The sequence below is a fragment of the Leptopilina heterotoma genome, unplaced genomic scaffold (genome assembly GCF_015476425.1).
Source record: "Leptopilina heterotoma isolate Lh14 unplaced genomic scaffold, ASM1547642v1 Lhet_121, whole genome shotgun sequence".
Taxonomy (NCBI): domain Eukaryota; kingdom Metazoa; phylum Arthropoda; class Insecta; order Hymenoptera; family Figitidae; genus Leptopilina; species Leptopilina heterotoma.
In genome coordinates this window covers 951563-977977 of record NW_025110839.1, presented here as the reverse complement: position 1 = coordinate 977977, position 26415 = coordinate 951563, and the positions used below count along the sequence as shown (strand labels likewise).

Genomic DNA, 26415 nt, shown 5'->3' with positions numbered 1-26415 from the left:
AATAAAATGCTATAGTATGGTGCAGTTACTGTAGCATTTTTTTGCTTGGATTGTACTGAATACATAGTCAGCCCTATGTACAGACACACTCACACACAAGTATATTAGTCAGATTAGAATATTATATTATATCTTTTAACTGAAACAGTTAATATTGTTAAATCTTTTTGTTCTAAATTTTTCAAATATTCATTTATAATATATTAGTTTTTGAAAACAATCTATAAACAATTTTAGAAGTTTTTAGAAGAAATGTGCCATTTATATGCAATCTTTATAGGTTAACCATGTTAAATAACAAACTTTTAACTTAAATATCTTGTTTTAGAAACGGTCAATTTTTTTAATATTTTGCAAATACATAGATCTTGTTATTAACTATTCTGATTTCAAATTTCATGAAATTCTATAGAAAAGTGCGATCACGAGCGTACTACCTCAAATCAATTAATTTTCAAAAAAGTTCTTCTCCAATTTTCAAAATCCATTTATTAACAATATTCAATTTTACAAATTTCAATTATTCGTGAATTCTTCAATTAAATATATATTAGAAAATAAAAACTTAACATAATATAAAAAAAATTCAATTCCATTTTCTTAAAAAATTATTTTCGAAAATTCAATTATTTCTAAAAATCCACGCTATATTGCTTTTAATATTCAATTATTATCTAAAATTTTAACTGAAATTCATTTTAAAATCAATTTTTATTTGAACATTCTACTACAATTCATTTATTTAAATACAAAAATAAATCATTTATTGAATAATTGAATGTTTCTTAAAATTCAAATCTCATAAAGAATTTTATCAATAAATTTTTAAATAACTGAATTCTTGTAATGAATTTTAATAAAATTTTTAAGAATAATTACATTTTCTAAAATATTTGATTAAATTTGTATTAGAAATAATTGAAATTTTGGATTTAATTTTATTACTCTTGAAAATAATCGAATTTCTGCAGTAAGTTGTAACTTCTCAAAAAGTAAATTTTTCCAGTGTTAACTAAACATTTTCTTTAAATCCATTATTTTGATTAATTTTTGAAATAGTTCATTTTTAAAATCTTAAATATGATTTTCATTAATTCTGAAACAGGGTATAAATTTCTTTTAAAATTCCTTTTCTTTTTAGGATATGTATATCAAACGGATGAAAGCATGCGAAAAAAACAACCTGTACTTTCTGCACCATCAAAAATTCAAAAAAGAGGTGATTTGCAAGAAGGTAAAATCTACTTTTATTTTTTGCTGAACACTGAATTTAATTCAATTACGATGTAAATTAAATATGAATAATTTATCTTATTTCATTTTTTAGAGACATTATATTTACAACCAGCACATCGAATTGTACAAAGAACCTCAATCCAAAATAAAAACGAAGTAGATTCGGGAACAGAAGAAGAAGAAGATGAAGAGGAAGAAGGAGAAGAAGACAATAATAACGATTTTACTTCATCCGTTGCACCATCTACTTCTTCAGGATTTAAATCAAGGCAACTGCTATTACAATCGACAGCTTCAAATTCTAAATTGTCATTAAATAAAAAAAAAATTGAATGCAGAAGTAATGGACCCAAGATGATGGGACCTACGTCAATCGGTCCAAGAACAAATGGACCAAGGACAATTGTACCAAAAACAAATGTACCAAAAAGAAATGGGGTTAGGACAATCTTACCAAGAACGAATGGACTTATGACAAGTGGACCTAGGACAATTGACACTAAATCCTTAAGATCTGTAGGAGATTACGATCAAATGGAAGTAGAGCAACCAAGTAGCAATTCTCAATTAGATTCGCTACAATATTTTGAACCGCAGGAATTGCCTGATGATAGATCCTATTTACAGTAAGTAAAAACAATCAGAACCTAGTAAACAGGTGGCGCTTTGCTTAGATATTTACTATTTTTGAAGCCTTTTTTGGATAAAACAATCACATTCACTTTTTTTCTTAAAAAACTTTATTTTAAATTAAGTACCAAAATTGTAGTTATTTTTACATAACCAAATAGTGAACTTATATTTAACTTTAAAATTAAATAATTAATAATAATAATAATTATATTCAAAAAGAATAAAATCTACACGGAAAGAAAATTATATTAAATTTTGTAAAAGTGCTTCTCAATTTAGGGAAAAAGTGCACCAAACCGAAATTTTGGTATCAAAAATACTAAACAGTGAAAGGAATAATATGAAATTTAGTATAATAATATCAAATATCAAGAATTTTAATCTAACTTTACTAAATTTCAAATTATTTCTTTCACTGTTTAGTATTTTTGATAGCAAAGTTTCGGTTTGGTGCACTTTTTCCCTAAACTGTAAAAACTTTTACAAAATATATATGATATGTGTTAATATATGTAATAAATTTTCTCTCCGTGTAAAAAAGGGAATAACAATGTCGAAATTTTGTCTTCTTTCTTTTACACAAATAAGCTCTTGTTTACTTTCTCGATTAAAATCGATAACAACACTTAGGAGAAACAAACATTTATTTAAAAGAATTTTTATTCTACAACAACTAATTATTGTGGCTGACTTTTGGAATTTTGATCCTAATTTTTTCAATTATTACTATTTAATATCAACTTTTTATGCATTTCAGGTCTGAAGAGCAGAAAGAAAATTTAAATGTCAAAAATCAGTACGACTATGAAGAAAATCATGATTCTTCTCACGATGAAACATCTGGTGATAGTTCTTCAGAATTTGAAAATAATGACATCTTCGAAAGTGTTAAAAAACTTTCAGCTGTACTTCCTGTACAATGTATGGATAAGTAGGACGAATCATTCATTAAGGGAACAGTACACATTAAAAGGATAAGAAATTTGTCAAATGCAATTTCTTTAATAACAAAAAGACAATTCTAAATAAAACTTTGCAAATATATTTTAACATCATAATATTTTATACAAACTTTTTTGAAATTTCCTCGCGTGTTTCTTTAGCCACTGCAAATTTTTTAAAAAAACAGCATAAGATCACAGCGAGCTTGATTTTAGCTCACTGGAACGTTTAAACAAAAGTGGGTACTAACCAGCATTGAAACCTTTATAGAGTGAACTAAAAGAAAATTTTTTTTGTAAAATATTTAGTGAAAATATATGCAAAGAATTATTTAGATATCTCTTTTCATACTTAAAGAAATTGCATTTAAAGTATTTTTTTTTTTGGTATACTGTACCTTTAAAGTATACATAACCTCTTTGGCAAGTTTTCAGTAAAAAAGTATTAATTGGTATTAAAACACTACATTCTTATTCATTAAAGCTACTATTTTAATTAACAACGTTTACTAAATGTAATAGTCCCCTTGACAAATGTGACGCGATCTGAAGAAAGGGACCTTGGAAGCAAAAAATTATAGGTTATGTTTGTAATTTTTGAAATTAAAATACAAAAAAAGGATCAACTGTGAATACAAATCATTAATGTTTAAGTCTTCATTTGAACTAAAATATTTAATAAACACTGATTTTGAATCACCTTAAAGTGATTTGCTTCTAAGGTCCCTTTCTTCGCTTTCATTTCTTCAGATCGCGTCACAAATGAAGTAGTAGTTTTCTGCTACCAACTGCATAAAACGCTTACTAATTCATTTAACGAATGATCGATTCTATTTCATTAGTCAAAAATTACTAATTTCATAATAGAAACAATTTTAATAGTACAATTATATTTATAAAAATTATTTAATACTTGCAGTTAAAAGGAGCCAAATACAATTTTTGAAATTTCTACTTGCCACTATGGAGTATTCCCGCGAATTGAGAAAGAAAACAAACTTAAGCTCTAAAGTTAATTTTCATGTGAGTATATATAATCATAAGGTAATAAAAGAATTTTTTTTAGATTTAATAATAATTCTTCCCTCTTTTTTGGTAATTTCAGGTTCCTGTAGAATATTTTGAACCTGGACCAGACATGGTAAAATCAAAGCTTTTTGCATTTTATATTTGTATAAAACTATAATAAACAATTAAATGAGCAAAATTTTATAAAATATTTCTCTTTTTTAAATTTTAGATAGAAATATCACCACTTTGCGGATTTTACTTAAGCAACGAAAGATATAATTTTATCAAACTTAGTACTAAAACTGATAAAGGATATGATTGGAAAGGAATTGTCAAAGCAACGTTGCTGGAAGTGTATGGTGAAAGCATAAAACATTATTCCGCCAGTGGTAAAAGGAGCGAACGGCCAGGAATAGATATTCGCATTTATAATGGCTTGCACGGTATGTTTACATATTATTTTAACAATTATCAATTTTAAAAATTTAAGATTCCTAATGAAAGATTTAATAATCCAAGCTTTTTTAAAAATATATATTTAGGTTGGGTGAACAAACTATCAGAAAATGTCATCAGCCACAAAATTTTAAAAATTACAATAAATAAATTTATTAACAACAAAATAAATAGTCGCAAAAGGAATTCTGCAACTAAACAATCCAAAAAAGAAGATTCAGGGAAAGGAGGGAAAAAATCTTCAGAAGCTCCAGAAAATGATCAACTTAATGATGATGATTCGATAATTGATGAGGTTGTAGAAGAATATAAGTATTTAGAAGATAATAATTTATTTGATTTAACAGAATAGCACTTTAAATTTTTGTACCTAGTTTTATTTAATATAATCTAATTTGTTTTCATACTACATTCTATGTAACTAAGGAATTTTAATGAATATATAATTTTGTATTATTTCAAATTATAAATTATTTTTATTTATTTAAGTGTATACCTTTAACTTGGTGTACTTACTAGGTACAGTTTATATGTATTGTAAATAAAAAACAATAATTTATTAAGAAAATTCTATAGATATTTATTTATATGGAATTGTAAACAAATAAGTTATTCTTATCAGACAATGTGTGAATTGTTTGAATCTATTTATGATTCCAATTATAAATAATTATTCTTTATTTGAATTTTATTAATAAAAATTATTTTATTTTTACAAAATATACATTTAAAATGTACCTTTCAGTACAATAACTCGAAGCGCAGGCGCATATTACTGTATTAGCAGACTCTAGTAGACTTCAAACAGGTCTTAAATAAGGTCTACTTTAGTTCTATACTTATACTGAAATAGAAATTTGTAAACTATGTAGTACTTAAGCAGGTCTTAATATAACATTAGTTAAGATTTGAATAAGGTCTACCAAGTACTGCATATGTAGAACTTATTAGAATATATTCAAACTTTAAATTTCGACTCGGGTTCAATGTTAATTTTTTCGACCACTTTTCTCTTAAAATATTAAATAAATTAAGCTAGTTTTTTGTGAATAACTCTAAAATATCATAAAGAAGGGCAGTGATGTGAAAAAGTTTTAATATTTTTAAAATTATTTATTAAAAAATAACTTTAAAATTATCAGTTCTTAAAATCACTTTTAATCAATTTCTCGTCTTTTCCGATTTCAAAGTATTTTTTTTTTTTTTTTTATAATTTATTTTAGAATTATTAAAACTTTTGCACATCACTGCTCTTCTTTATTATATTTTAGAGTTATTCACAAAAAACTAGCTTAATTTATTTAATATTTTAAGAGAAAAGTGGTCGAAAAAATTAACATTGATTTCTGTAACAGTCACATGCTGTTAAATCGATTATTTTTAATAATTTTCGAAAAAGTTATTTGACGATTTTCAAATCAATTTGTTTACTATATATTCAATTTTACAAAATTACAATTATTTGTAAATTCTTCAATTAAATATTTATTAGAAAATGAAAACTTTAAATAATATTAAAAAAATCGGCAATTAAACTTTCTCAAATAAAAATTAATTCCCCAGAATTGTTAATTAAAAATATAAAAAATTCAAATTTTCAAAGATTTTAATCTAAAACCTTTTCAAAATTCAATTATTTTTTCGAGGAATTCGATTATAATTGTATTAAAAATAATTGAAATTCTGCAATAAGTTTTATTATTTATAAAAATAATTGAATTCCTATAATAAGAATTTTATTATTAACCAAAATAATTGAATCCCTATAAAAATTTTATTATTTATGAAAATAATTTAATGATTGCGAAGAAATTTATAAAAAAAAATTTGTAAATAATGAAATACCTGGGAAATTTTTATTATTTTTTGAAAATAAGTAAAGGTGAAATTTTTCCTGTGAAATTTTTATTATTTTTTGAAAATAATTAAAGGTGAAGTTTTTCGACTGTGAAATTTTTATTATTTTTTAAAAATAATTAAAGGTTTGTGTAGAATTATATTAAATTTTTTTTTTAAATAATTGAATTCTTTTGGAAATTTTTTGAAAATAATTGAAATTTTGACAAGAATTTTATTACAATTTTCGAAAATAATTGAATTTTGGAGAAGAATTTAATTATTTCTAAAGATAATTGAAATTTTGACAAGAATTTTATTAAAATTTTTGAAAACAAATGAGTTTCTTAGAAGAATTTTATTGTTTATAAAAATAATAATTGAATTTTTGACGAGAACTTTAAAAAAAAATTAATTTTACAGAATTGTTAGTTGAAAAGTATGAAAATTTTTAGATTTTCCAAGATTTTAATTTAAAACCTTTTTGAAATTCAATTTTTTTAAAAATTCATGATCCACTGCTAAATAAATAAATAAAATAAATAAATAAATATTCAATTATTATCTAAAATTAAAAAAAAATTAATGTTCAAATCAGTTTTGATTGAAAAATTTTACGAGAATTCAATTATTTAAATACAAAAATAAATAATTTATTAAATAATAATTGATTACTTCTTACAAATAAATTCTCAAAAAGACTTTTATCAACAAATTTTTAAATAATTAAATTCCTTTGATGAATGTGAATAAAATTTTTATGAATAATTACATTTTTCGAGGAATTCGAATAAAATTGTTTTAAAAATAATCAAAATTCTGCCATAAATTTTATTTTTTATGAAAATAATTGAAGTCGTAAAAAGAATTTTATTATTTATGAAAATAATTGAATTATGGTTAAGAAATTTATATCAAATTTGTAAATAATTGAATTTTTGTGAAATTTTTATTATTTTTTGAAAATAATTAAAAGTTTGTGTAGAATTTTTTTAAATTTTGTTTTAAATAATTGAATTCTTTTGGAAAATTTTATTAGAATAGTAGATCCCTATTTAAAATCATTGAATTAAGAAAAATTTTTGAAAATAATTGAAATTTTGTTAAGAATTTTATTAAAATTTTTGAAAATAATTGAATTTTGGAGAAGAATTTAATTATTTCTAAAGATAATTGAAATTTTGACGAGAATTTTAAAACATTTTTGAACATAATTGAATTTTTGCGAAGAATTGTATTACTCTTGGAAATAATTGAATTCCTGCAATCAATTGTAATTTCTCTAAAATCATCCAAATTATATCGTCCAATTTACCGACTTTACGGACCTTTTTTCAAAAAACGGACTTTTACGGACTTCAAGCAAAGTTACGGACCTAGTTCGAGCCCTGTTTTCTTAATTCTGAATTTTAATAAATCGTCGAGTCAAAAAATAGTCGATGGCCCTGGTTGACGGTACATACTTTTTTTAATTACCGAAAAAAAAAATTAAAACAGAATTGGCTTATTTCAGTAGAATTTCAAAATTATTTCCAAAAAAAGGAAAAAAAAGAGGAAGAAGTGGAATAATTCCGTTGAATAAAAATTGGAACAATTCCAGTGAATAAGAAATGATGATAATTACAGAGAACGAAACTTGGTCTGAATTTTTTTCTTCTTCTCTGGTGAATTATTGAAATAATTGTATGCCTGAGAACGAGTTTTGTTTTAGTTTAAAAATATAATTTTTTGGGAGAAAAATATTTGAAAAAATGATTTTAAAATTCTTGTATGTAAAGAAGTGTATGTAACGGTTAAAGAGAAATAAAAAAAAGGATACGACTGTACATAAGTTCATACGCACGACAAATACAATTATTGTTACGGTACTATTAACAGCTCCGATGAATTTTATTCGTTCCCAAGTTACCTAGTTTATTTGCACATGACCGAGAAAAAAATACAAAGGAGAAAAGTCAAATAAATAACTCGTCTACTAAAACCTACTATTAACTATTTTTTTACGATTTCGTACTATTTGGATACTTTTGGTTTTTAGTCACTAAAAGATGCTTTTTTCCTCGATTAGAATTTCAAACTATTAAAATTTTAAGTGTTGATAAAAAAAACTGTAATTGATTAAAATTAAAATAAATTAACTAATTTAAAAGATAATTTATTTTATCTAAAATTTTTCAGCACCGTTTTCGAAAAATAATTCCTCATCCTTTTATCTATTTTACTATAAAAATTGTACTAATGTGATTCCTGCAAAATTTTTGAGCTGTATAATTTTCCAAGATTAGGGAAATAAGCGAAATAATGAAATATTACCCAAAATAGTAAAAAAAAATATCAAATTTTTGAAAAAGTTAAATTATCTTTAAATCTTCTTAGTTCTTCCTCACCTTAAAAATTATAAAAACATCTTCCCAAAGTTCTGAACACGTTCAAATGAACAAAAACTTTAATTTTTTCTGTTAATTAAATTTTAGTTACAATTGTTTTGCGTCACTATCAAGAAAATTAATTATAAAGTTTCTAAATGTAAAATTTAAGTTTTCAATTTTTGTTGTAATCAGTAATTTTTAAAAATATTTTTAATAAAAAATATTTCGTTCATTTAAACGTTGAAAACTTGTGGATCATTTAACAATACTATTTAACTGTAAAGAGTTACAGTTTGTAATTTTTATAAAGAATTACACAATTCTTTCATAATTATTTATTTTTGTATTTAAATTTTAAATAATAATTGAATTCTTGAAAAACTTTCGAAAAATTATGAAAAATAATTGATTGAGGGAAGAATTTCAGTTTTAAACTTTTAGAAAATAATTGAATATTAGAAGAGTTATAATTGGAAATTTTTAGAAACAATTAAATCTCAAAAGATTTTTAAAAATAAAATCTTTAAAAATTTCAGTTGCCATAAGACTTTAATAGTATTTAAAGATCTATTTTAAGAAATTATTAATTTGTTATTTTACAAAAGTAGCAAAAAAGTATCTTTAAAATTGAAAAAATTAGTAAAAAACTAACTATCGAAAAATTAAATTTGACGACTTACAAAATTCAATCATTTTTTTGTTGAACTTTTTAAATAAAATTATACAAAACATAAATAATTTAAATTTAAAATAAAAATTTTATTATTATTAGATACAGATTTATAATAAATAAAATTTGCAAAGATTTAAATTATTAATTATTATCTAAAATTTTAACTGAAATTCAGTTCTAAATTAATTATTTAATAATTAAATATTTCTTAAAATTGAATTCTTATAAAGAATCTTATCAAAATTTTTAAATAATTCAATTCTTGTCTAAAACTTCATTAAATTATTTTAAATAATTTATTTTTTGAAAAGCATTTTATAAAAATCTTTTTAAATAATTTATTTTTTTCGAAAAATTTTATGAAAATTTTATTTGTTCTCAAAATAATTGATTGCTTACAAAGAATTTTATATTTTTTTATTAATTGAATTTTTTAAGAATTTTTTTTTTTTTTTATTAAAATAGATATTGAAAATAATTGAATTCTTTCGAAGAGTTAATAAAATTTTCAAGAATAATTGCATTTTTCGAGAAATTCAATCAAAATTGTATTAAAAGTAATTGAAATCCTACGATAAAATAATTGAATTCTTGTAATCAATTTTATGAAAATTTTTAAAAATTATTGAATTTCTGAGAAGAACCTTATTATTTATAAAAAAAAATGTAATTCTTGTGAAAAAGTTTATTAAATTTTTTAAATAATTAAATTTTTATGAAGAATTTTATAAAAGTCTTTTTAAATAATTGATTTTTTCGAAAAATTTTAAGTGAATTGTGATTTAAATAATTGAAATCCTGTGAAAATTTTAATATTTATGAAAATAATTAAATGTTTACAAAGAATTTTATAAACTTTTCATTTAAATAATTCAATTATTTTGGGAAGATTTTTATTAAGATAGATATTGAAAATAATTGAATTTCGAAAAATTTTTGAAAATAATTGAATCGTTCGAAACAATTTTACAAACATTTTTTTTTTAAATAATGGAACTCGTTTGGGAAACTTTTTTATTAAAATGGTAAATATTGAAAATAATTGAATTTCGAAACAATTTTCAAAATAATTGAATCGTTTGAAAGAATTTTACAAAAAATTTTTTTTAAATAATTGAATTCGTTTGGAAAATTTTTTTTAAAATAGTAAATATTGATAATAATTGAATTTCGAAAAGTTTTTGAAAATAATTGAATTCTTTCGAAGAGCTTTAATAAAATTAAAAAAAAATAGTTGCATTTTTCGAGGAATTTATTCAAAATTGTATTATAAATAATTGAAATTCTGCTAAGAATTCTATTATTTATGAAAATAATTGAATCCTTTGTAACAAATTTAATTAATTTTTTTGAAAATGATTCAATTCGTCACAAGAATTTTATTGTTCATAAAAATAATTGAATTCTAGCGAAGAACTTTGTTACATTTTTTTTAAACAATTGAATTTTATTAAAATATTTTAAAATAATTATTTAAAAAAAAACCTAAGTAAATTGTGTTTTAAATGATTGAAATCCTGTGGAAATTGTATTATTTATAAAAATAATTGAATGTTTGCAAAGAATTTTATAACATTTTTGAAATACATTTCGGAGTTTCAGACATAAAAATGTTACTAATTTGACTTTCTTTATGCATATGGGAGGTAAATAATTTTTCCTGTCACTTTTCTAATCTAAAACGTTCGAAAAAGTAGTTTGATTTTTTTCCATATTTGTACTAGCGTAGAATATTTGTTTTTAGAAACAAATTTACACATAATAGAAACTTTCTTATTTGAAAATGAATCTTTCTAATTAACCAAAAAATTAACTCAACTTTCACATTACTCAAAAATTTAGTGAGTAAGTAATGTGTCTGGTAATATCTAAAAATATCTAAAAATTTAAAAAGAAATACCAAAAGAAAAGAAACTAGAAATAATTGTAGAAATAGTAAAAATAGCACTTGTAATAAAAAGCAGTAAATAATCGAAAAAACACAAATATTTCTAATAATACAAAAAAATATATATTTTCCTAGCTTCATATTAACGAAGTTAATTATAGAATAAAAATATTTTAATTAATGTAATAATAATAAAGGAGTTATAATTAAGAAGATTATAGAGGAAATATAATAAAGTTAATTAAAAGAAGATGAGTTTTACAACATAGACTTTTTTATACACACGTGCGCCAATAAAACAGCATAAAGAAAAAGAGGCTAAAACGAAAATTTGCATGCTCGAGATTAAAATGAAATTTTCGCTAGACATACTCTTCTTCTTTCTCTGATGTATTGAGAATTTATGGAATTTCAACAATCTGTATGATGATACGAGAGAAAAGGGGTGCACAATAAATTTATCACTTTCCACCAAGACTTCTCTCTCTCTCTCACTCTCTCATTCATTTTAGGTGATAAATGTATATATACAGACACACCCATATTCCTCGCAAAAATAAACGAAACATTTAATCTGAATTAAAATCTATTCAAACACTTTTTCTCTTTTTGCTACAAACTGACAGAATTTTATCCTTCTCTTTTTTAATGAAGAAAAAAAAGAGAAAAACTTTTCAAATATTTCTTTACATTATATTCGAAAAAGTGAAAATAAAGAATAACTGCAATTGTACGTTATTTAAGAGAAAAATTATCATCCATTGCAATTATAGTTGAACTATCTATTCTAGGTAATATCCGAAACAATCGATGGAAGATAGATAACAATCATGCGAAAGAAGAAAAAAAAACTGTATCGTAGATGAAAGGCAATTATAAAATGATAAATTTACAACCGTAAAGCGAAGAAGGGATATGCTCTCTTGAACACGTCCTTAAAGATGATTCACGTGCTTACTACTCGCATTAATGTGCGCAAAATGTAAAATTATATTTTCATCATTATTATTTCCTGAATCGAATTTTTCATTCTTTAGACAAAAATTTATTTAAATTCATTTTTCATTCATCATCTTCTTATTGTTTTCAACTTTATTAAATGAATGACGATATATTTTTTTTAACTTTTTTTAATTTTACCTATATTTTTTTACAAAAAAAAATTATTTTTCATATTAAAAAAATTAACTCTTAACTAAGTAAATGTTACGTTCCTATATTTTTGAATGTTTAAATGAACGAAATTTATTTTTTCTTTTCAAATTAAATTTTTGTTATTCAATAATTAAGTTTCTAATTTTTAATCTAATCAGTAATTTATTTATTTATTTATCGAAATACATTCATGGAAATATTTTTAATAAAAAATATTTCGTTCAGTTGACCGTTCAAAACTTGTGGATCATAATAGATCTTAAATTTTAATAAAAATAAAAAAGTAAGATACAAAAATTTTATTTTTTCCTGATTTTTAGACTGAATTTTGACTAAAGAAGATTTTATTTTACTCTAAAAATAATTGTTTACGCAAGAAAATATTTTTTTTATTCTAACTTCTCTAAAATTATTTTCAATATTTTAATTCAATTATTTTCTGGAATTTTTAACTATAAAATTCTTCTCTAAATCAATAATTTTTAATAATTTTTGAAAAAGTTTCTTGTGAATTCAATTATTTATTCAATAGAAAATAAGTTCACTTAAATTATTTTTAAAATCCACTTCTTTACAATTGAATTTCAATAATTTTAGCAAATTTCAACAATTTCAAAATTTTTCTATTACATATTTTTCAAAAATTAAATTTCAAAACAATTTTAAAAATATTTTTCAAAAAACTAATTTCTACAGAATTTCTAGTTGAAATTTATTAAAATTTAAATTTTCTAGAAATTCAATTTCAAACCTTTTGAATTTGTTGTATTACTTTTTGTAATTTTTGAAACATTTTTATAATTTTGAATCGGTAATAATTAATTTAAATCTTGCATAGAATTTTATTAAACTTTTTGAAAAAAATTAAATTGTTTCGAGGAATTCAAATTATAATTTTATTGTATTGATAATAATTGAATTCGTATAAAGAATTTTGTAAAAATTTTTAAAAATAATAATTGAAACTTCCTCTGAAGAATTTAATTATATTTATGAAAATAATATTAAATTCCTGCAAAAAATTTGATTAAAATTATATTGAAAATACTTGAATTTTTGCTAAGAATTTTTTACAATTGTTAAAAAAAATTGAATTCTTTGAAGAAATTTTATTATAATTAAATTCCTGCGAAGACAATTTTATTATTTATGAAAATAATTGACTAGTTGCAAATTGTTTCGACGAATTGAATATTAAAATTGTAGTTAAAATAATAATTGAATTTTTGCAAAGAGTTTTTTATTCATGAAAATAATTGAATTCGTGTAAAGATTTTTATTAAAATTTGTTTGATAATAATTGAATTGTTTTGAAGAATTTTATTAAAGTCTTTTAAAAAAATTGAATTGTTTTGAAGAATTTATCATAAAAAATTAAATTCTTTCAAGGGATTCAATTATAATTGTATTGACAATAATTGACAATAATTTTCATAAAAAATTTTGAAAATAATTGAAAATTCCTCTGAAGAATTTTATTTAAATTATATTCAAAATAATTCAATTTATTTAAAGAATTGAATTTATTTATAAAAATAATTAACTTCTTATGTAAATTTTTTCGCTGAATTAAATTAAAATTTTATTTAAAATAATTGAATTTCAGCGAGGAATTTTATTATATTCGTGAAAATACTCGATTTGTGAAAAGAATTTTTTGAAGAATTTTATGTAAATTTTAATAAGCAATTAAATTTATTCAAGGAATTCAATTATAATTGTGCAGACTATAATTAAATTCGTATAAAGAATTTCATAAGAATTATTGAAAATATTTGAAAATCCCTCTAAAGAATTTAATTATTTTCGAAAATATTTGAATTCGTGTGAGAAATTTTATTGAAATTATATTCAAAATAATTAAATTTTTGCGAGGAGTTTTTCAAAATTAAAGAAAAATTTAATTCTTTGGAGAAATTTTAAAATAATTGACTTCTTGCAAAATTTTTCAACGAATTTAATTAAAATTATTGTATTTAAAATAATTCAATTCTTGTATATAATGTTATTAAAATTTATTAAAAAGAATAGAATTGTTTCGACAAATTTTATTGAAATTGTATTTAAAATAATTGAATTTCTACAAAGAATTTTTCTATTTATGAAAATAATTGAATTTCTGCGAAAAATTTTATTAAAATTAAATTAAAAATAATTGAATTTATGCAAAAATATGATAATCTTATTTATTTCTGAAAATAATTGAATTAATGTAATCAATTATTGTCTTATTATTAAAACCACTCGGGAGTTAAAGACTTTATTATAATTTTTATTAAAATTTTTGAAAAAAAAAATAAAATTGTTTTGAAGAATTTTATATACATATTTTCATAAACAATTAAATTCTTCTAATGAATTCAATTATAATTGTATTAAAAAGAATTAAATTCTTATATAGCATGTTATTAAGATTTATTAAAAATTTAAAGAATTCTTTCGAGAAATTTTTTTAAAATTATATTTAAAATACTTGAATTTTTGCAAAGAATTTCAATTCTTTTCAATAAAATTCATATTTTTCGTATCTATTTTTATGGCAAGTAAAAAAATATATTCCTGTAGCCATTCAAATAATTGTGTTTGATTTTTCTCGACAGAAATAAAAAAAGCAGATATATAATTTTTCTTGTTGATGAAATTAACGAATAAATAATAATTGCAAAAGAATAAAATGCAAATTTTTATTTTAGAATCGACTTGTATTATAAATATAAAAATTAAATTATATGACTACTACATGGTGTTATAAAACAATCCACTTTCGCTTCTTTTTTATTCATGAATCGCATAGTTTGAAAATTAGTAAGAAACGCTTTCTTCTGTTACAAGAAAACACAATTATTATATTTGGATCAAATGATACAATCGAAAATTTTTTTTTCCGTGTAGTTTTTACAAAAATCAATATTTTTCAATTCTGTTTCTTGATTTTAGTAGTGTTTTTGATACTCTTTCATTACAAACTTGAAAATTGGAAAAATTTTGAAAATTAACAAAATGTCGGCCATTTTTTAAAAAATCAAAAAAGTCAATTTTCTCAAAAACATCATTTTTTAATTTTCTGCAAATTTTTTTGTGGTTTCTAGATGGAAAAAGGAACTTTTTCCAAAAGGTCTCATGTTCGCTATAACTTTTTGGAAGTACCTATAATTTTTTCAGAAAATAAAAAAACTCATTATTTTGAGTAATGTGTCGACATATATATTTTTCATGTATACAAGGGTGTTCATCTTTTTTAATAGTGCTTTTGACACTTTTTCTTTTCAAAATTGCAAATTTCAAAAATTAACAAAATGGCGGCCATTTTTCAAAAAATATAAGATCTCAATTTTCTCCAAAACATTATTTTTTATTTTTCTGAAAATTTTTTTGGGGTTTCTAGATAAAAAAATTACCCTTTCAAAAAAGGTGACTTTTTCTTAGTAAAGTTAATCTTTAATATTTTATTTATTAATAAATATTACAATAAAAACATAGTTATTTTAAAAAATTTTTTTAAAAATGGCCGCCATTTTGTTAATTTTCAAAATTTTTCAAATTTTCAAGTTTGTAATGAAAGAGTATCAAAAACACTACTAAAATCAAGAAACAGAATTGAAAAATATTGATTTTTGTAAAAACTAGAAAGATTTAAAAATAATTTTTCAGCTGTTTAGCTCTAAAATCACTATGTGCCTTAAAATTTTCAAATACTCATAACTCTGCAAAAAAAATTTTTTTCGCCAAATCAAAAAAATACGTATCTCTTTATTTGTCCTAAAAAACAAGAAAAATCACATTAAACTTGATTTAGAATTTTCAACTTATTCGCCCTGCATGAATTAAAATAGAAACAGCCTACTTTATTTGAATTTTGATTTAATGGTCACAGTATTGCCTTAAAAACTTTATTTCCTTTTTCCCTGATTTCCAGAGAGAAGCTGAAGTCCACGTTTCATTTTTAAAAAATTAGTACAATTTCACTAAATCCTAATAAAATTATTACTAAATTATTTAGTGGACGTTGGACGACTTTCCACAATTTTATTAGTAATTTTCACTATAATTAAAATTAAAAGAGTTTGATTGCATTCTTATCTAGGTTCTTTAAAAAGAAGGTTATTTGAAATTCGTTCGTCTAGAAATGAAAAGAACAATATTTGAGAGCTATATATTAGAATATAATTAGGTTATTCTTGTTTGCTGACTCATCGGACTTAAACGCCTGAGCGATCATGACAAGGACGATAATGTAAATTTCAGTTTGCGCTTACCCATGAGAAAATTTTTATTTTAATTTCAATTTTTTCTTTCTCCTCTTTCTGATAGTCACAGAATAAACACAATATTCCTTTAAAGAAAAAAAACTCAATCCTAGCAGGAAAAGTTTTCCATTTTTTCATAGTTTTAATTTTCAAAATATTCGGTGCATTTTTTAAAAGGCTGATCTCAGCCTCTCATAAATATTTCCACAACTTTTTTATTTTAGAACATTTGCTTTGAAATGTCCTACAATCGTAAATAATGGCAAATATTTTTTTAAAAAATTGCTTTTGGTTTGAAGATCTACTAAACGATTTAAGACTTTTATTCTGAGATACTAAATTCCTTTCATTTTGATGGAACGCACGAATGGTCTTGATCGAAAGTTAAAGATCGGTATACACTGAAAATAATTGGGTCAGATCGGAACAAATCGCATTCATGATACAATACATTTTCTCTACAAGATTTCTCAAGATTAATTTTATTTTGTACTTCAGAGTTGCCACAAAAATTTAATTTTTTTTTCCCTGACTTTTCCCTGATTACCAGACAAAATTTTCAATTTTTTCCTGACCCTAAAGAATATTCTGATTCAGTCTTAAAAATTATTAGACACTCAAACGAATGTTCTATTATATTTATTTACAAATTTCTTTAATTATTGTAATCAATAATCTATGAAAATATCTTTAACAAAAAATATTTCGTTCATTTGAACGTTCAAACTTTTTGTTCATTTTTATTAACAAATTTCTAAATAATTGAATTTTTTCAATGAATTTTAATAAAATTTTTAAGAATAATTATTAATTACATTTTTCGAGGAATTCAATTAAAATGGTAGTAAAAATAATTGAAATTCTTCTATGATTTTTATTATTTATGAAAATAATTGAATTCCTAAAAAGAATTTTATTATTTATGAAAATAATTGAATTATTGCGAATAAATTTATAAAAAATTTGTAAATAATTAAATTCTTGTGAAATTTTTATTATTTATGACAATTATTAGATGTTTGCCTAGAATTATATCAAATTTTTTTTAAATAATTGAATTCTTATTTGGGAAATTTTGTGAAAATAGTAGATATTGAAAATCATTCAATTGCAAAAATTTTTTGAAAATAATTGAATATCGGCGAAAAATTTATCTATTTATAAAGATAATTGAAATCTTGGCGATAATTTTTTTTTTAAATAATTGAATACAAAAATAAAAAATTTATTGAATAATTGAATATTTTTTATATTTGAATTCTCATAAAGAATTTAATTATCAAATTGTCAAATAATTGAATTCTTTTGACAAATTTTAATAAAAATTTTAAGAATAATTACCTTTTTCTAGAAATTCGATTTTAAAATTTTATTAAAAATAATTGTAATCCTGAATGAATTATATTATTTATAAAAATAATTGAATTCCAAAAAAAGAATTTTATTACTTACGAAAATGTTTGAATATTTGCGTAGAATTTTATTAAATTTTTTTTAAATAATTAAATTCTTATTTGGAAAATTTTGTGAAAAGGCTAGATATTGAAAATCATTGAATTGCAAAAAAGGTTTGAAAATAATTTAATATCGGCGAAGAATATTTGGCTATTTATAAAAATAATTGAAATCTTGGAGAGAATTTAAAAAAAATTTTTAATTGATTAAAAAAAATGTTATTGAATAATTGAATATTTTTTATAATTGAATTCTCACAAAGAATTTAATTATCATAAATTTTCAAATAATTGAATTCTTTTGACAAATTTAAATAAAATTTTTAAGAATAATTACATTTTTCTAGAAATTCGATTAAAATTGCATTAAAAATAATAAAAATTCTGCGATTATAGTATTATTATTTATGAAAATAATTGAATCCCTGTAAAAATTGTTTTTATTTATGAAAAGAATTGAATTATTGCGAAGAAATTTGTAAATTTGTAAATAATTAAATTCCTGTGGAATTATTTCATTTATTCATTATTCATTTATTTCAATTATTATTAATACAATTTATTAAATAAATTTCTCGAAAAATAAAATTATCTTCAAAAATTTTTTGCAAGAATTAAATTAGGTACATTTTACAAATAATGAAATTCTTCGCTGAAATTCAAAAATTTTCAAAATTTACATTTTTAATACAAGTTTTCAAAAAAAAACAATTATTTAAAAAAAAATTCGCTGCAAAACTTCAATTATTTTCATAAATAATAAAATTCTTCACAGGATTTCAATTATTTAAAAAAATGTAATAAAATTCGTTGCAAGAATTCCATCATTTTCAAAAATTACAAAATTTTTCTGAGGATTTCAATTATTTATAATACAATTTAAAGTAAATTCCTAGAAAAATGGAATTATTCTCTTAATTTTTTTGTAAGAATTTAATTACATTTCACGAATACAATGAAATTCTTCGTTGAAATTCAAATATTTTCACATTCTACTTTTTAAATAAAAGTTCTCAAAAGAATTCAATTATTTAATAAAGTGTAATAAAATTCGATGCAGGAATTCAATTATTTTCATAAATAATAAGATTCTTTACATTATTTTAATTATTTAAAAAAAAATTTGAAAAAATTTATTGCAAGAATTGAATTACTTTTATAAATTAATAAAATTCTTCACAGGATTTCAATTATTTTTAATACAATTTTAAGTAAATTCTTTGAAAAATGTAATTATTTTCCAAAATTTTATTAAAATTTTTCGAAAGAATTCAATTATCAATTATTTTTTAAAATTCATGCTATAATGCTTTTAATATTCAATTATTATCTAAAATTTTAACTAATACTCATTTTCAAATCAATTTTTATTGGGAAATTCTACAAGAATTCAATTATTTAAGTTCAAAAGTAAATAATTTATTGAATAAATGAATGATTTTCGAAACTAAATTATCATAAAGAATTTTATCAACAAAGTTGAATTTTTTCGAGAAATTTTTAATAAAATTTTCAAGAATAATTAAATTTTTCGAGGAATTCAATTAAAATTGTATATTAAAAATAATTGAAATTCTATGATGAATTTTATTATTCATGAAAATAATTGAATTTTGGTGAAAAAATGTTATTATTTATGAAAATAATTAAATTATTGCGAAGTTTGCTTAGAAGTTTATCAAAATTTTTTTTTGAAATAATTGAATTCTTTTGAAAAATTTTATTAAAACTGTAGATATTGAAAATCATTGAATTGAGAAAAATTTTTTGAAAATAATTGAAATTTTACAAAGAATTTTATTGAAATTTTTGAAAATAATTGAAATTTGGAGAAGAATTTTATTATTTTTAAAGATAATTGAATTTTGACGAGAATTTTTTTTAATTTTTGAACATAATTGAATTTTTGCGAAGAATTTTATTACTTTTGAAAATAATTGAGTTTCTGCAATTCATTTGTCACTTCTCCAAAATTCAATTTTTCCTAGTTACTTAAATAAAAATCCCTGACTTTTCCCTGAATTCCCTGAATTCCCTGATTTTCTCTTACCTGTGGCAACCCTGTTACTGAATATTATAAAAAGACAAACTTCGATGCATAAAATTACCTTATTTAGGGGTCAATTTTGTGCCCGACTTTTAATGACTACAACTCAGATAAAAAGTTTTTGTTATCGGCCAACTCTTTTTTTTAATACCGAATTTTAATAAATCGTTGAGTCAACAAGATACATCAATAGTTGATTTTCTTTTTTTTCTAATTCTGAATTTTAATAAATCGTTGAGTCAAAAAATATCTATTTAGTGCACAAAATAGCCCCGATTGACAGTATTTGTTTTCTCTGTGTAAAAACGTGACGTGTAATAAATATAAGGATTAACAGATTGATTTATATTTAAACTCCACCGTCTATGATATTTTACATATAAAGACTTAATTTTTGAATGAAATGTATCGTTATAAACCTGTTTTTGCTAACAGTGGCGCTCATCTATTCGCCACTCAATCATGCGGTTGACAATTTTATTATGACATTTAAGATGAAGTGTGTACTCTCTTAATGCTCAGAATATGTTATACATAGTTGTAAAATGACAAGAGGCACTCATTTTCTCTTTTTATGGAAAATACTATACAATTACGTCAATTATGTAGCGTCGATCTACCATTTTCTCGACACGCACACTCCCATTATTCTTCGTTAGACTGATTAAAATAATATTCTTATTTCCATGTAGGTGAAGCGTTTAACAATCTTTTTTTTTTCCCCTATATATATATATCTCGACTAATTATTGAATTATTGAAGCTGTCTTCAAATTCATAATTTCTCATTATGCAAAATGCTCTTTAATTACATAAAATTATTTCTATCAAACTGTACATTTTTATTATAAACATAGATATGTATTTATATTCATAATTTTAATTGCAGTCACTCAAATGGAATATTAGGGGGAAAGAGAGCAAATATAAATAATTTCTTCGTAGGCAAATTTTCCCGTTATTTACAAGTATTCAATTTTAATAAGTACTGTTGCCAATTATTAATTTTTTTATTTAAAATTTAAATAATTGAATTCTCATAGAACTTTTCAGAAAGAATTAATTTAACAAAAAATTTCAGTTAAAATTTTATGTAATTGAATATGTAATTGCAGAAAAAAACGATTATGACTTTTGTAAATCGACTAAAACGAGTATTTTAGTGATGAGACCTACAATTTAAAAAAAATTGAGGCCTTTAGCTCTTTCCCGTTCTGAGATATTGAGGCAAATGTAATGTTAGTACACACACACACACATCGGGACAAATTTTTAAAATCCGTTTTTTGAACTTCGGAGATCAAAATACGTCGAAATTTTTTTTTATTTGTTTAGAACATTTATATGGGGGTTCCTGTGCATATATAAAGTACTAAAGTATTAGGCATAATAAAAACAAATTTATAAATATGTCAAAAAATGACAATCCAAAATTTTGCTAAGGGGCCGTACACATAATACGTCACGCGATTTTGGACCCTTTTTAACCCCTCCCTCCCCCTATGTCACACTTCGTCACAAATCTTGAACCCCCCCTCCCCCGTACGTCACGTCACACACGTAAATTTCACTGAAAATTTTATACATTGGACAATATATATTATATCTTACACTCTACATTATTGAATCAGTTAAAAATACCTGATTTAGAAGCAAAAAATCAGTCACTAATTCAAATAGTAATATTTTTTTCTGACAATTAGTTGAAAATAACTGATGTTTCAATACAATTGTTTTTGATTGATTCAATTAGTCACGTTTAACTACCTATACATAGCACCGAAACTTTCCTAAAAATTTACTAAAGATTTACTCGCAATTAAGCTTTGAAATATTTAAATGCAAAGTTTAGTGAAAATTGTGTAAAGATTTAAATATCCCACTTCAATAAATGTGTAGCGCGAAACTTTCCTGAAAATTTAAGTTAAATTTTCAGGAAAATTTTCACGAAAGTATAGTCGAAAATGCAATTCAAATGTTCAGGAAAGTTTCAAGCTATATTTTTAAGAAAATTTGACGATAGACATTTATTGGAGTGAGAAATTTAAATCTTTACACAATTTTAAAATAAACTTTGCAAGTAAATTTTTCGAATTATGCAAGCAAATCTTTAATATACAATATTTAGAAAAATTTCGGTGTTTTGTGGATAATTTTTCAGTTATTTTTAACTGATTCAGAAGCAAAAAGTCAGTCACTACTGATTGTCAGTTAAAACCATGATTTTTAACTGATTCAAATTAAGAGAATATATTATTTATCATCATATTATAAATAATATGCCAATAGATGTTAAACAGGTACATAATAGATATTAAATAGTTTAAAGCATTTTTAACTTGTTTTATTTAGAAAAAGTGACATTGTCACATATAATTTCTTATAATCTTTGAATTTAAAAGATTGTGACGTAACACATGAGTTCACCCCCCCTCCCCCATGTCACACTTAGTCACAATTCTCAGACCCCCTCCCTACCCCTAGACGCGTGACGTATTATGTGTACGGCCCCTAATACAAAGCTTCCTTTATGAGGAAGCAAAATAATACTTGAATGCATTAAATAAATTTTTTTCGTTGATAAACGTTGTGGACTTCAACTTCGTTTTTTGACACTAAGTTTGGGGAATTACTATAATAGGTCCCTGAAGTTAGGGTGACATTTAGAGTGAATGAAATTTTTTTCCAACTAAACAGAAAGGGTGAAATTTGTAGTAAACCAAAAGTCAAAATTTCTCTTTTTAAAAATTCGGTTAATTAAAAATGATACCACAGTTTTTTCACGGATATCAAATTGAGACAAAAAATGAATCAAAACGTTGCAACGAAGCAACGTTTTGATTCGTTTTTTGTCTCAATTTGATATCCGTATAGAAAAACTGTTGACTGAATTATTACGAAAAATAACCAAAGTTGTAGAAGAGTTTAGTAATTTTTTCTCTCTGAAAATTCAGAGAATAGGAAAATTATTGAGATATCGGATATTTTTGAGAAAGAAAAAGGAGTAAGAAAAAGAAGAAGAAATCCATGGTCGTTCTCGCTTCAGTGACTGCAGTCTTGGTTCAGCTACTCTGTTGGATTCCTTTGTTTAATGCCTTATTGCGATATTTTAACACGGTGCACCCGGTCTTGTTGCTAAGCGCCTCGTCTCTTTTCGCGCTCGTTACAAGTAGTCGACGGAACTGCAGCAGCAGAAGCAGAAGCAGCAGCTGTCGACTCTGTCATTCTCGACCTAAAGCCAAATATTCCTCTCCGTTTGTCGTCTTCGTCGTCATTCTAAGTCTAAAAACTCGAGACTCAAAAGACTCGCGTGTTCCTGAGTCACTGTCTTTTGCTGCCAGCAGCACTGACCTAACTGCGACAGTGTAAAAACCCCAAAGACGAAAACTTCAGGGTGGTCCAGAAGTAGCGTATTCCAAAATTATTATTTATTACTTTCTTCATATTCTTCATAAATTATATTTTCCACATTTTCACTTGCATTTGAGGCGCTATCAATTGCCCACAATTTTCAACTGCATACAATAAACTTTATGCAGGAAAACTAAAAGCAAATTATTTTCACAAGTAGACTACAGGATGTTTGGCGATTTTTGACCAAAAATGCATTATTAACTATTTTACGAGTGAAATTTCACTGATTGAAATTTAGAGAGAATAGTGTAACTTATTGTTCTTTTAAATATTACATAAGCTATTAAACATACTCCCTAAGTCTGAATTAGTAGTTTTCTAGTAATTAAATAGTTGACACACTTTTGCTCATTTCAAATCCCCTAATTTTTTTAGATTTTCCAGGTTAAAAAACGGAATTTTTCCAGCTTTTTAAGACTATATTTATATTTTACCAAATTAAATAACTCCCTGATTTCCAAACTTCCTAAAATCATTATTTTATATTATAAGAATATTGTTACTGTAACTTCTTCAAAAATATTTTCATCATTTTCGATTCAATTATTCATTTCTAGAATTTTTAACTAAAATTCTTCTGTAAATCAATTTTTTTTTCAATAATTTTTGAAAAAGTTCTTTGAAAATTTTCAAATCCATTTGTTTTCACAATTTAATTTTACGAAATTTCATCGATTATTCGCCAATTCTTCAATTGAATATATATATATTAGAAAATAAAAAATTCAAATAATTAAAAAAAAATTTCATTAAACTTTCTGAAAAAAATTAATTCTACAAAATTGTTTATTAAAAGTATCTTGATAAATTTTAATAAAATTTTTTAAAATAATTCCTTCTTTAGAAATTTAATTAAAATTGTATTCAAAATAATTTAATTTCTCCAAAGAATTTTATAAGAATTTTTGAAATAATAATTGAATGTCTATGAAATATTTATTATTTATGAAAAAAATTAAATGTTTGCGGAGAATTTAATTAAAATTTTTTTTAAATAATTGAATTCTTTTGGGAAATTTTATTAAAGTAGTAGATATATATTAAAAATCATTGAGTTGGTAAAAGTTTTTGAAAATAATTAAAATTTTGACATGAATTTTATTAAAATTTTTTGAAAATAATTCAATTTTGGAGAAAAATTTTATTATTTAAAAAAATAATAGAAACTTTGATGAGAATTTTTGTAAATTTTTGAACATAATTGAATTTCTGCGAAGAATTATATTTACTTTTGAAAATAATTGAATTCTTGAGACGAATTTTATTAAAATTTCTTTTTAAATAATTGAAATCTTTTGTGAAATTTTATTAAAATAACAGACATTGAAAATAACTGAATTTTCACAAAAATTTTTTAAATTAATTCAATTTCTACGAAGAATTTTATTAATATTATTTTGGAAAAAATTGAATTGTTACAAAGAATTTCATTAAAATTTTTGAAAATAATTGAATTCTTCAAGAAATTCAATTAAAAATGTTTTGAAAGTAATACTTAAATGCAAATAAATAAATTGTAGCAAATATTTTTAAAATAATTGAATTTCTTTAATGAATTTTAATAAAATTTTTAAGAATAATTACATTTTTCGGCGAATTTTATTAAAATTGTATTAAAAATAATTGAAATTGAAATTTGACAAATTATGTTTTAAACATATTAATTCTGAAACAAAATTTTTGAGATTTCAACGATTTTAAACGTTTAATTGAAGGAAATATTTTTTCGGTATAAATATTTACAAAAATTATTGATTTAAATAGAAATAAATTAAACAAAATTTTTTTTTAACTTTGTCTAATTTTAAAATTTTATAAATTGCTTTTTTTAAGTAATTTAATGTTTTCTATACCTATTAATAATCTTCGTATTCCAGATTTCTTTTGTTGTTAATTTTCTTTGATTTCTTGCATCCCAATTTTTTTATAGATATTATTTTTAAATGTTTGTTTGAATTTTAGAAATTGTAATTAAATTTTCTAGTTTAATGTTTTGAAGATTAAATAGTAACAAAGAATAAATGAAAAAAATTATTTTGAATCAAAAATTAAACATTTATTTGTGCATTTTATTTTTAAGATTCAAAAAATTCGTGTAAAGAATTATAACAAAATACTTGAAAGTAATTGAAATTCTACGATAAATTTTATTAAAATTTTTTAAAATAATTGAATTCATTTGATAAATTTTATTATGAACACAAATTCTTGTGAAAATACAATTTTTAAAATGATTAAATTGTTTCTAAATTTTATTTTCTATTTCTTTAATAGTATACAATTATTTTTAAATATATTTGAATTCATTCGAAGTATATTATTAAAAGTTTCGATAATAAGTAAATTCTTTTGAAGAATTTTATTATTTATAAAAATCATTAATTTATTTCAAAGAATTTAATTAAAATTTTAGAAAATATATTAAATCATTGAGAAAATTTAATTATTTTCTAAAATTGCAATAGAATTCTTCTTCTGAATGATAGGATTTTTTAAAAGAATTTTATTATGATTTTTTGAAAATAATCATGGGCGTAGCCAAAAAAAGTTTCGGGGGGGGGGGTATGGAATTTGATAAGAGGTGTACTCAGAATAAAATTAGAAATTTAGGCTTTAACATATGTTTTTACAAAATTTCGGGGAGGGGGGTGAACCCCCCCCTGGATACGCCCCTGAAAATAATTGATTTTTTTCGAAAAATTTTATTATAATTAGAAAGATATTTGAATTCTTTATAAGAATTTTAATTTTATTAAAATTTTTGAAAGTAATATTGAACTCTTGACCTTTTTGTCATCTATGTTTGGAAAATTATTTACCGAAAAAGATTGTATTGTGATCCATGTTATTAAATTTAATAAATATAATCTTGCATGTAGTTCTAATTAATTTTATTTTTTTAATTAAAATTTGTCATTTTTAATCGTCTGCAGTTTAACTGTAGTTTCAAAACTGTTCAAAAATTTTGTTTTAAAAATTTGTTTGCAATCAGTTTTCCTGTATACAGTTGAATTGTGGCAGTCTTGAAAAAATAATTCTCTCTAATTTAAAGGAG

At 22.1% G+C, this 26415-nt stretch overlaps 1 protein-coding gene across 1 annotated transcript in view; it reads right to left on the bottom strand.

Annotated features, from left to right (window-relative positions):
* Window positions 1-26415, bottom strand: part of LOC122511259 (serine-rich adhesin for platelets-like) — a 223437-nt gene that overhangs the window by 132123 nt on the left and 64899 nt on the right. The window lies entirely within an intron of this gene.